This window comes from Ailuropoda melanoleuca, unplaced genomic scaffold (genome assembly GCF_002007445.2).
Source record: "Ailuropoda melanoleuca isolate Jingjing unplaced genomic scaffold, ASM200744v2 unplaced-scaffold6165, whole genome shotgun sequence".
Lineage (NCBI taxonomy): Eukaryota > Metazoa > Chordata > Mammalia > Carnivora > Ursidae > Ailuropoda > Ailuropoda melanoleuca.
The window spans coordinates 1-12,954 of record NW_023235670.1 but is presented as its reverse complement, the minus strand read 5'-3'; the positions used below and the strand labels follow the sequence as shown (position 1 = coordinate 12,954).

Sequence of the window (12,954 nt, the reverse complement as noted above, 5' to 3'; positions counted from 1 at the left end):
GAGCCAGTGCCCACATCTCACAAACACCAGCACAGAAATAGCCATTTAAAACCAAGGCAGGAACCAGAAATAACCCAGAGGGCCCCATGCTCCTGGAGGCCGTGCTAGCAGTCACAGCCTCTGGCGGTCAGGGGACCGGGGGTCTGAGAGGTGGCTCGGCGCACCCCTGACCCTGAAGGCCCATGGCTGCTGCAAGGTGCAGGGACTGGGAGGAAGACCCAGCCAGAACCCATTCTGGCTCCAAGGCTGCTGCAGGGCCACTCCCAGCCCACCAGGCGATGTCTGTTTAGAACCAGGGAGAAAACCTTTTCCCTCAATTGTTCTTTTTAAAGATGGTTGCTCAGCATTGACACAGAAAAACATTCCACATAAAACTGGAGCCGTTCGCAGCTGCAAATGACCCAGAAATGATTGAAATGCACTGACCACAAAGAAAGGAACTTGTGCCCCAGGCAGGCCTCCTGTGCATGGGAGTGGCTAGGGGCCCTGGACATGCCCAAGTGGGCAGTGCTGGACTCCACAGTCGAGGGGACAGAAGAAGGAACATGCTCTATGGCTCCGCTCAGAGAGGCAATGCTGACAGAGATGGGGCAAGCCCTTCATGCGTTCTGGATGTCCTGGTGATTCTTGGGCACTGCCTGAATCTCAGCATCTTTATGACCTGGGTGGGGGGAGGGCAGCCCAGCAGCCTCAGGTCCCACGTGGCCTCCAGGGCTTGGTGGGCTTGTGGTTCAGGTGGCTCTCGTCCAGCCACATGGCCTCCATCCCATTGGCCAGGTCGACCCCCATTGCCTGGTGACAGGCCAATGTCAGTCAGTGAACCTCCACCACTGCCCCCCCTGCAAAAAGGCCCCCATATGGTAAAAGTTGCCCTAGCCCCTGGGGACGTGGCCCTGGGACTGCGGCCGGCGCACGTAGCTGAAGTTCTCATTGGCCACCCAGTAGAAACTGGGGTACAGGGTGACAAAGGGGGGACAGGATCTCCACACCCACGTGGTCATGGAACTTCACGTCCACATGGCGCACACCAGGTCGTCCACCTCACGGAGGAAGCGCTGCTCACAGAAGCGGCTGATCATCGCCATGTGCTGCATGGACACATCCTGACAGCGCGGGGCGCTGCGGACCTCGAGGACCACCACCCTCCGGCCTTCCCAGAGAGGCACACAGGCCCGGCAGCTGGTGGTTGGTGAAGGCGTACTAGGTGACCCTGTGTCCGCCATGAGGAGTACCACCCACTGGCCCTCACGGAGGGGCACACAGGTACGGCAGCTGGCTGATCGCTGAAGACGTACTAGGTGACACTGTGTCCACCATAAGGACCACCGCCCTCCAGCCCTCACAGAGGGGCACACGGGGCACAGCAGCCAGCTGGTCAGTGAAGACCTAGTAGGTGACCCTGTGTCCCACCATGAAGTGCTTCTTTGCTGTCTGCAGGAACAGCTCCAGGAAGACCACATAGCGACAGGGACAGGGGACAGGGTGAGAGGAGGGTCACTGCCAGAGGCTGGCAGCAGGACCCCGAAGCTGAGGGCCATAGACCTGTGTACCTTCTTCAAGGGGCAGGCCCTGGGCTGCTTTAAGCAACAGCCACTCTCCTGGCCTCTCCTGAGTGAGTCTGCCCATGGGGCCTCCCTACCTTCTGCTCCCAGAGATGGGGGCTGTCAGCACCCCATCTTACAAAAGGGTGCCTAAGGCTTAAGAGGTTGGAAGCCCATGCAGCCCCACATGGGCTCTAGCATGCTGGAGCCAGGAACACTCCCCCTGCACTGAGCTCCCGGGCAAACCCCCAGGTCCTGTCGCCACCTGCCAGGAGCAGAGCACCTTGGGGCACAGCCCTTGTTTCTATGCCCTACAGTCTGGGTAGAACCAGCAGGGTCGGCCACCGGCCCCATTTGGTTTTGAGTGGGATGTCACCGGCCCCCCCCAGAGCTGTCTCCACCTCCTGTAGGGTCCTCCCTTCAAGGCTACTGGGCATCCTGCTGACAAGGTCCCCAGTAAACCCCTGGTATTCCTAGGAGGGGTCACCCTCGAGCTCCCCCCGGTCAGGAATCAGGTCCAGCCCATGGTCAGGGAAGGGGAAAGAGGACCTCTGGAAGAAGAAGGAGCTTGCTTAGGCCCCAGCCTTGAATCCAAGGGTGTAAGCTTCCAGGTCCAGGTCTACATCTCCCCAGACAAGAAGTTGGGAGTCTTGTCCAACCACCTCACATGTCTGGTCCCCCTTTGAGGGGACTACCTGCTCCCCACCATAGGGACAGCAGCTCCCCCATCATCAGACAAGTTTGGTGAGTCCCTCTGAGACTGATTTTTTTGTGCAGACACTAAGGCTATGTCCTTACGCCTGCCCCATCACGGGCAGGTTAGCAAATTGCTCACATCGGGAAAGCGGGCACTACATTTAAATAGCGGACAGGCACATTCAACCAGCAGACAGGAGTCAGGTCATCAGGGGGCAATTCGGGGCCCAGCCAATGGGGAAACAAGCCAGGCATGAAGCAGGGGGAGAGAAGAGTGCCCCTGGCAGAGGGCACAGTGAATGCAAAGTCTTGGACTCAGGCCTGAGGCACATGTGGGACAATCATACCCCTGGGTGGCCCACAGAGGGGCAGGCCATGGTGGGAGAGGTGAGGCTGGAGAGGATGGGCAGGAGGGGAGCAACCACAGAGGCCCAAATGTTATGTGTCGAAAAGATCACTCTGGTTACTGGAGGAGAATGGGCTCTGTGCGGAAGAGGACAGGGAGACCCCTAACCTTAACCCTAACCCAACCATAACCCTAACAACCCCTAACACCAATGCTAACCTCTAATACCCGACCCGAATGAAATCATCACAAAATCAGCAAATACATTCCTACACCTGTCTTAAAATAGATGTAAAGGGGGCGCCTGGGTAGCGCAGTCATTAAGCATCTGCCTTCGGTTCAGGGCGTGATCCCGGCATTCCGGGATTGAGTCCCACATCGGGTTCCTTGGCTGGGAGCCTGCTTCTTCCTCTCCCACTTCCCCTGCTGTGTTCCCTCTCTTGCTCTCTGTCTCTCTGCCACATAAATAAATAAAATCTTTAAAAATAAATAAATAAATAAATAAAATAAAATAAAATAGATGTAAGAAGCCTGGTCAGAAAAATTGCAAAACCAAGAGCTCTTAAATCTATTGTACATCATAATTGTCTCTTCACAAACATCTCAAAGTTGTTCAATATACTGAAAACAAGCAATGTTATACTCCACAATAAATTTGTAAATAAAAACGTGGTTATATTAATTGATGCAGAAAAGGTTCTAACCAAAATCCAATGTCTGTTGCTGATATAAACACTCCTGAAAACAGGAGTAGGGTAATTTTTTTCAATAATCCTGTAGCAAACACCATGCTCAAGTCTCAAGATTGACAGCTCTACTCTGAAATCAGGAACAAGGACCGGATGCTGGCTTTCAAAGAAGGACAGACACTGTGTGATTCCACCGTATGAGGTATCTAGAGACAGAGAGTTGAATGTGGCTGCAGGGCCGAGAGGAAAGGGGAATAGGGAGTTAGTGTTTCATGCACACGATCTCCCTTGGGAGAATGATGTACAACCCTGTGAAGTCAGCTAAGGCCAGAGAACTGTGAACCTGAAATGTTTTAAGTGGTAAATGTTACTATGTTTAGTCACAGTGAAAAAATGAAGGACTGATGCATGTCACCATGTGGACGGACACTGAAAACAGCCCCAGTGACATAAGCCATCCAGAGAAGGCCACCCAGATTGGAGCCAGCCACCCAGATTGGAGCCATCTGTGCTCCTTAAATCCATCAGGGTTGTGCAAATACGGGAAAGTCTCAGGAGCAGTTGCAGAAGAATAAAACTGGATCCGAATGGAGCAGGACATTTCAGACAGGGGGGCAGGTGGCAACAGTTCAAGTGGACCTGTGGTCTGGGTTATAATATGGAAACCACAATGATTTCCTTGTTCAGGGTTATGTGGTGGCTCCACGGGAGCGTGTCCCTGTTTGGGATAAAACGCACTGAAGTATCCGTGTGAAGTGGCAAATGTGGTAAAGAAACGACAGCTGGAGAGTCTGAGTGTGGAGATCCAGGGTATTTGTGCTGCTGTGACAGGTTCACTGCACCTTGAAATCACCACAGAGTCAAGTACTCTTACAAACAACCACATCAGCACCAGGTCACAGGAGCAGAGACCACATCAAGCTTCCTGATGGAGGCCAAGTCCTCCCAGACCCAGTTCACCCACCACGGAGAGGCCACTTGCCAGTGTAGGAGGCCACACGTTAGCAAGAGACTCATGGGAGGATGACATTGGCGGCACCTGTGTCTCGGGTGCAGGAGAAGCAGCGGGATCTGGAATTCGAATTTTCCACAATGCTCCACCAAAAACTGGTTAGAACTGTGAAAATGCATGAAGGGAAGGCTCAGTCAAGTGGACTGGGGTCGCCAGAAGGGGCGCTGGGAGGGGAGCCAACCACTCAGTGTCAATTACATGAACAACTGTCAATCACAGACCCCACATTAGAAGCTCCACAGCAGAGACTCATCAGTCACAGGCCCCAAAGGGGAAGACGCAGGTTTCACCTCCTCCCAGAAATCACCACCCCTACAGCTCAGGCAGGTGAGAACCCTCCTTCACTCCAACCCCGCTTCTCTCCAGGGGACTTTCCTCCAGAACAACCCTCTCAACTTCCTCCTCCTCCTCAGTGAAATACTCAACAGGGGACAGCCCTGCTCTCAGACACCCATGAGACACTGATGACAGATGTCGAGGGAGACAGACAGCCCTGTCCTCGGACACCCAGGAGACACTGATGACTGATGTCGAGGGAGGCTCGCGGAGACCGGAAGACACTCTGCGCTCAGGGAAGAACCGACACCGTGAGAACAGGGCTGCAGGATATAAAGTCAATATACAGAGACCTGTTGCATTTATTTTTTTTCAGATTTTATTTATTTATTTGACAGGAAGAGAAAAAGCACGAGCAGGGGGAGTGTCAGAAAGAGGGAGAAGCAGACCCTCGCTAAGCGGGGAGCCCAACACGGGGCTCAATCCCAGGACTCTGGGTTCATGACCTGAGCTGAAGGCAGATGCTTCACCTATGGAGCCCCCCAGATGACCCAACTTCTTGCATTTCTGTATACTGGTGACGCACTTTCGCAAAGAGAAATTAAAAAAGCAATGCCATTTACAATTGCATCAAAAAAAAATCTAGGAATAAAAGTAACCAAGAATGAGAAAGACATGGTACGCTCAACACATGGCAGAAAAGAAATGAAAAACATGTGTGTCGGGGGGGGCAGAATGTATGGGTCAAAGATTTGGAAGGCAACACAAACAAATGGAAGCATAGGCCATGCTCCTTACCTGGAAGAGTTAATTAGGTGAACATGTCTATCGTACCCAAAGCAATCGACAGATGTGTTGAAATCCCTATCTGAATTCCAGTGGCATTATTCGAGGAGATAGAAGACAATCCTAAAACTTGTATGGAATCCCAAAAGACCCCAAATACCCAAAGCAACTGGAGAAAGAAAGATGCAGTCAACACACTCCTGGATTTCAAGCTAGATTACAAAGCTGTAGTCATCAAAACAGGATGGTACTGGCCTAAACACAGACATCAGGTCAGTGGAACAGAACAGAAAGCTCAGAAACTAACCCACACATAGATGGTCCTAACTTACGACACAGCAGCAGAAGATATGCCATGAGGGAAGGACTGTCTCTTCAGTGAGCGGTAACAGGCAAACTGGGCACTAAATGCAGAAGAATAGAACTGGGTCACTTTCTTACACCACACACAAAATTTTTAATGGATGAATGATTTGAACATAAGACCTGAATCCATAAACCTCCAAGAAGACACAGGTACTAAGTCTCTCAACATTGGTTTTGGCAAAGAGTCTTCAGATCGGACACCAAATGCAAAGGTAACAAAAGCAAAAATAAACAAGTGGAACAACAGCAAACTGAAATCTTCCACACAGCAAAAGAAACCATCAGAAACTTAAAAGGTGACCGACCCAATAAGAAAAAAATATCTGCAAATCATATGTGTGAGAAGAGGCTAATATCCAAAATACACACAACACTCATACAAATCAAAACAAAAAAATAACTGTATAAAAAATGGGGAGAATATGTGAATAGATACTTTCCAAAGATGGCGCACAGGTGCCAACAGACAGAAAAAGTTGTTCAACATCACTAATCATCGTCAGGGAAACGTAAGTCAAACCCACAATCGGCTATCACCTCACAACTGTTGGAACAGCAATTGTCCCAGAGACAGACACCAGGTGTGGTCAAGGGTGTGCAGACGAGGGGACCCTGTGCACTGTTGGTGGGAATGGAAATGGGTGCAGCCACTGTGACAAACGGTATGGAGGTTCCTGAAAAAATAAATACAACTACCACATGACCCAGTAATGGCTCTACTGAGTATTGATTTGGAGAACACAAAAATACTGCCTCAAAAAGACAGATGCACTCCCACATTCACAGCAGCATTATTCACAATAACCAGACATAGAAACATAGACCTTGGGGGCCTTATGCCAAGTAACTCAGACACAGAAAGACAAATACTAGATGCTCTCATGTGCATTCCACGTGGAATAAACAAATCCTGAACACATATATACTGAGAGCAGATTGGTAGGTGCCAGATTTGGGGATGGGGTGGTAGAAACGGGTGAAGGTGGTCAAAGGCGCAGTGTCTGAGTGAGAAAATCCGACAGTCATGAAATGTTCTGTCCAGCATGGAGACTAAAACTAACCCCGCAGGATGGGGGTATAGGTTTCCCTACTCTTTGAAAGTACAGGGCTCCTGAGAAACCTTGCACAGCAGAAATGGTGTAAAGAAGGAATGACCATTAATTTACATGGAAAAATTAGAGAGTGTGCTCAGACTCTAAAATTCCTTCTCTTTGGCTTTTCTTAGGCCTCAGGACACAAATTTCTAACAGAGGCCCAGCATAAATGAAGATAAAGCACAGCAGAGGCTCACAGACACAATTCAAAGTGCTGGTGGCTGGATGCGGAGAGCAGTTCCCAGTAGAAGAAGCTGGTTGGGGTGCACGCTGCCTCTGTCGTGCTTCTCCCCAAAACAGATGCTGAACGCGATTCTCACTGTTCGACTTTTTTCATAAGAGGGAAATCCTCTTCAGGTCTCTTCCTCTTACTGAAGCCGGGTAATAACGTAGATCTTTCAAGAAAGCCAAGTGTCTTAGTGTGAACGTTTAAAAAGTGGGGGATACTTGTACTTGAGCCTTGCTGAAGGAGGAGATGTGAAAGGTTCTCCCGGACACAAACCTCAGCAGATCCACCGGGAAAGGCACCTGCCTCAGCATGCGGAACACGGACTAATCCTACCCCCAGAAACCTTTTCCTTCCCCTTGATCAGGACAACCCACAACAGCTGGGAGTTACCCCAATTCCTCCTTTCTCCTGCTCCTAATATCTAACCCATCAGCAAATCCTGTGAGCGCCATCTTCAAAATGTACCCAAAATAGGTCTAACCACTCCTTCCAAGGCCACCTGTCTGGTCCACACTGGAGCCCATCTCTTGCCTGAGTTCCTGGAAAAGCAACATCATTGACCTCCCTTACCCATCCTCAACCCTCTGGCATCTGTTCTCAACACTGCAGCCAGGATGGCCCAGCGAAACAGGGTCCCATGGGGTCACAGCCCTGCAATGACTTTCTGTCACACTCTGTCACCACCCTGAGGTCATGTCCTAAGCTGTCTGCTGTGGCTGCAGGGCCTTCTTTCTGCTCCTGCGTACGTACACCTGCTATGCTCCTGCCCCGGGGCCTTTGCACATGCTTTCCCTTCAGTTTACAATGCTTTCGATGTGATCTCACTCACCTTCTTTAGATCTTTACTCAAGTATCACCCTCCTAGTGAAGTACCACCTGGCCCCTATGTGAAGAGCAAACACCACCCCCACCTCCCCTTCGGCACCCCCAGCCCTGTCTCCTGCTTTATATTTCCACAGCACTTATGGAGTCTCTAGTCCATCTCGGCAGGGAAGAAACTGAGGCATAAACTGACGGCTTCACCATTGACACCCCCCCCAATGTCGTGCTCCAAATCCCCGGGGGAAAAGGTTCCCCAGGACACTTCCACAGCTGGGATGCCCAGGACAAGGGGTCCACCCACCTCCTGCACCCTGAACACCATCAGGAAGGGGAGCCATATGAGGAATCCACCTGCACACGGAAACCTGAAACCAGACACCTTCCTCGATGACAGGTGAGCACACACGCTTCCTCCCCTTGCCTGAGGAGCTCATCTGAGAAAGCTGAGCAGAGACACTTCCCAGGGCCTAAATCTCCCTCTGGCCAAGGTTCTGGGAAACAGACATCTGATCCGACCACCCTGCCAGGCTCGCACCCGCTCAGTGAGTCCTAAAACCCAGAGACTTCTTTGCACTGTGGCTCAATCCTTGTCACCGAGAAGCAAACTCCAGCCTCAACACGTGCTCATCATTAGCTCTGGAATTCCCTGGGTTGTGTCTACACTGGCCCACACAGGGGTTCCATGCAGACCACTCCGCAAATCCCTAGGGTTGCAAGCCACTTTCAAGCTGCCCTTAGAAAGGCAGAAACTGGCCCAATTAGGCAGACCAGCCAAGTGACTCAATGTGCTGCAAACTCGGACAACATCCTCCCTGACCACCAATGCTTCTGAGTCCCAGCTTCCAACCTTCGCTCACTGGGCACCGAGCACCATGTCAGCCTGAAAACTGCTCTTTCCATTCACTGGCCTCCCAGTCCTTCCGATCAGAAACCAAGCTCAAGACACCACTCTATTTTCCCTTCAGAGAGAGAAGTCAACAGATTGAATAAAACACACCCTGTGCACAGCACACTTCTAACCACATAGAATTCCTTGGTCTTTCTCATTTGGGCAGCCCTACAAGACCCACACCAGTGAGAGACACCACAAGTTCAATCATCACGTATATATTTGACCTTGTGTTGTTCCTTTCAGTATTTTTATCTCAAAGTCAATGTCTCTATTGCTTTGTTAAAATAATAATGATGATGATGATGATGATAAATAATAATAATGATAATGATGATGATGACATGGTCACCTAAGGGTCTGGATCTCCACAGCCAGACAACATGGCTCTGGTCCAGATAAGGATGAAGACACAACCTCAGCCCATGAAGCAAACCCCACACCCTCAGGGATCCTGACACGCCTCAGGGGTGAAGAGTTCCTTTGCTACATGAAGTTGTCTGAGTCCAAAGGATACAGGCAACCCCCAGCATTCATTCTGTTTTCTTCATCAATTCCCCAGCTCAAGTCGCAAGTGACTCACCAGGTCAAGCTTCCAGAGCCCAGGATGGGCCTCCAGGTAAGCAGCACCCCCCACCGCCCCTGCCCCGGGAAGGCTGACAGGAGGCTCCATTTCCTTTGGGAGCACAATGTGGCACTCCCCGAGCTCCTAAAGAACCCACACTCCTTCTCCCTTTCTCCCTCTCACAAAGGCCACCAAACCCTGTGACAGCTCTGAGGCTGTTTTACTTTAACAAATAATTTCTAATATCAGAATGTGGTTCACGGAAGAGAAAAACATGAACACCCACAAAGGATTCCTTTACTATTTCAGAAGACTGTTTTCCCATTGTTTAATTAAACCAGGAATTAAAAATGCACAGATAGCTCCTTCCACTAGCAGGTCCGATTCACTTTACTGATAAAAAGAAGAGCAGGAAAGAAAAGAGTAACAGATGTTCTCAGGACCTGTCATGTCCATCACCTCAGGTTTGAAACTTTACACGCGTACAAGGAAAGAAGCACCACCAAACATCTCAGCCTGGCAGCTCTGACAGTCTGAATTGGAATGACAGGGACAGACGATGAGGCTGTGTGTGTTGGCTGAGGCTGGTGGCCCAGAAGGAGGTTCTCTGCCAGCTCTCCACCTGAGCCTCGGTGAGTGCTAAGGTTGAGTCTGTTTCCTCATTTGCCTCCCCCACCCACCACCACTATAAACAGTTAGATGAAGGAACAAATTATATGTTACAAACACACACAGAGTGAATCTCACCTTCCCTTTCTAATAAAAGAGATTTCCTAGGAAACAGATATTCCAAATACGTTCGTAAGCAATAAATGAACAGAGAAAATGTGACCCCCTGCAATCTTCTATTTGCAGGGAAATGAACTCTTGCACCAAATCCAGAATGCTGAGAGCTACTTAAGTATGACTCTGTGGCTCAACCAGAGAAGAGAGAAAAACCCAGAAGGTTTTGGGATAATGAGAGGTTTTACCTCCAGTCCTGACATAGATAGGACATTTCGCCAAATGTACCTGTGCTCTCTCTGAACGCTGGCGTCCTGTGACAAGCTGCCTGACTCAGATGCTGACGTTCAAAACCTCGGGTCTCGTGGGGCCAGAGCAGAGAAGTGTTGTCAGCTGGGGAGAAGGTGGCACCTCGGACCTAAAGCCTGCACACCTGCTGCGGTTTCTGGGAGAAGGGGAAACTCATACTTGTTTCTTAGTAGCCATTATCTTCATTCTAAAGTGGACCAATGACATTGCCTTTTGTGGAAAAGCGAAATTACTCTTCCAAAGAAACCCTCAACTCATCTGTTCCAAATTCAACTTGAGTGGGGTCTGGTTTACGTCCACCTCCAGGCCCCCACCTGGAGGACCTTCCTGCATGATCCTAACAGTACATTACCACCAATCCCTCTGACACGGGGTACAATTCTGAGTTGGTAAATGGCTTTGGGAGTTAGTACCGTCACGCCTTGCCTGGGAGAAGAGAGACTACCGCTCACCACTGCCCCTGGGAGAAACACGCTGCACTGTCACGGCTTCCTATTTTTTGGCTGAGGGCAGCTCACCACTGCCTGCAGTGGCAGCAGGAGGCACAGGCACGGCTTCCAGGGTCTCGCACAGCCGCTCACACTGCACCCAGGGGCGGTGAGCTGTACTTGCAGGCCTCCCAGTGTCTCACACTGAAGCTCACCACTGCCTGCAGTGACGGTCCTCCAGCGTATAGCTCTACACTGCCGCGTCTTCCATCGTCTCACCCTGCACGGCCTCCACGTCGGCGAGCTGCACTGGCACATCTAGCGCCTCTCGCCCTGCACTCACCCCTTCTTCCACTGGCACGTCTGCCCGCATCCCTCGCGCTGCAGGTCAAGGCTCAGTCCAGTGGCAGAAAACTGCATTGCCACATCTTCCAGTGTCTCCCACACTGCAGCTACCCGCTGCCACCAATGGTGGAGACATGGACTGGCATTGCTTCCAAACCCTATGTAGTTTATGCATTTAGAAAGATGATTCTGAAGGGCTGCAAAGGCTTTTCCACACTGCCAGTGAAGTCCATGGCATTAAAAAAAAAAAAAAAAGATTAAGAGCCTCTTCACTTTCTGCTGGCAGACATCAAATAAAAATGTGGTGTGAGGGTGACATGCCTCTCTAATTATTTTCAACCATAAATTTAACTTGGACCTAATTTATCTAGTCCATAACCTTTAACTCTATTAGAATCTACTTCAATAGAGACATAGATTAGGAAGACCATTATACAGAATTTTCTAAAATATTTGAGTCTGACAGACATCTATGAGGAGTGTGAGCCACTGTGCATCGTTGCGTGTGACTATACATACTACACACCCCATGTCCGTACTGTACACGTCATGAGCACTACAAGTTCCAGTGAATGTTATAACTGTCAATTCAACAGGGCAGCTAAAAATATTATCAATGCTATTTTCAGGCTGAACTGTGAAAGTCCTTTCAGTAAAGCCAAGGTGCTGGGGTCTGAAATGGAGCAAGAGCTCAAACGTTTGCTGGCAGTGCTCTGGGAAGAAGGCTAATGAGCCAATGTTAATGAATGGAGCAAAAAAAAAGCCCATCAACAAGTATTTGTAAAGAAGGAGTCAGGGGTTTATAAATAGGTATAAAAGTCCTGAATATGGTATCTGTGAAAAATAATAGCAACAATAACATAATTTCAGAGCTCAGACATCTCACAATTCCATCAACATCAAATCCTACTGCCAAAAGTCTAATGCTTTGCAAAATACAGAATGCGGAAGAATTACGCAAGCAGAGGGCAAGCTTTCATAGAGACCTAAACACAATTGGTGTGAAAATAAACTTTTCGTGGGGCTTTCCTTTGTTGTATTGTATTTGTACACAGCTATATTTATATAATCATATATTTATGATTATGTAATTGCATATTGAAAGAGGACCCATAAAAACAGGCAATGTATAAATACTATCAACCTTTAACTTCATTTTAATTAAATGGAGAAAAGATATGGATAATGTGAATGATAGAAACTTTTATTTTATATTGTCTGTTCCCAATATCCTATTGTGTTGACTTTACTAGTTACCCTAAAATTAGCCTGCAATTGGGGAAGAGAACATTGCTATGGATAGTCCAAATAATAGATTTTTAAGAACTAGATTAAAGTAACATTTGTATAATTCTTTACACTTTATGAACTACTTTAGCCTGTATTCTCTGAAGCTATTTAATAGTTGTCTGTTATGCATTGTGTAACTATTGATATCACTAAGAGAAGATTTAGAATTAGTTTCTTTAAAGTACATCACCAAATCGCAAAAATTTTTTTAATTCAATTTAGTTAACATAGAGTGTATTATTAGTTTCAGGGGTAGAATTTAGTGATTCCTCAGTTGCATACAACACCCAGTGCTCATCACATCAAGTGCCCTCCTTGATGCTCATCACCCAATTACTCCATCCCCCCACCTACCTCCCCTCTAGCAAACCTTCAGTTTGTTTCCTAGAACTAAGTGTCTTATGTTTTGCCTCCTTCTCGGTTTTACTATTTTATTTTATTTTATTTTATTTTATTTTATTTTATTTTATTTTATTTTATTTTATTTATTTTTCCTTCCCTTCCCCATGTTCATCTGTTTGGTTTCTTAAATTCCACATATGAGTAAA

The 12,954-nt window shown here is 48.5% G+C and overlaps 1 pseudogene; it reads right to left on the bottom strand.

The window, feature by feature from the left end:
* Positions 1–599: 599 nt before the first annotated feature.
* LOC117799987 lies at positions 600–11,144 on the bottom strand (annotated as a pseudogene).
* Positions 11,145–12,954: the final 1,810 nt, after the last annotated feature.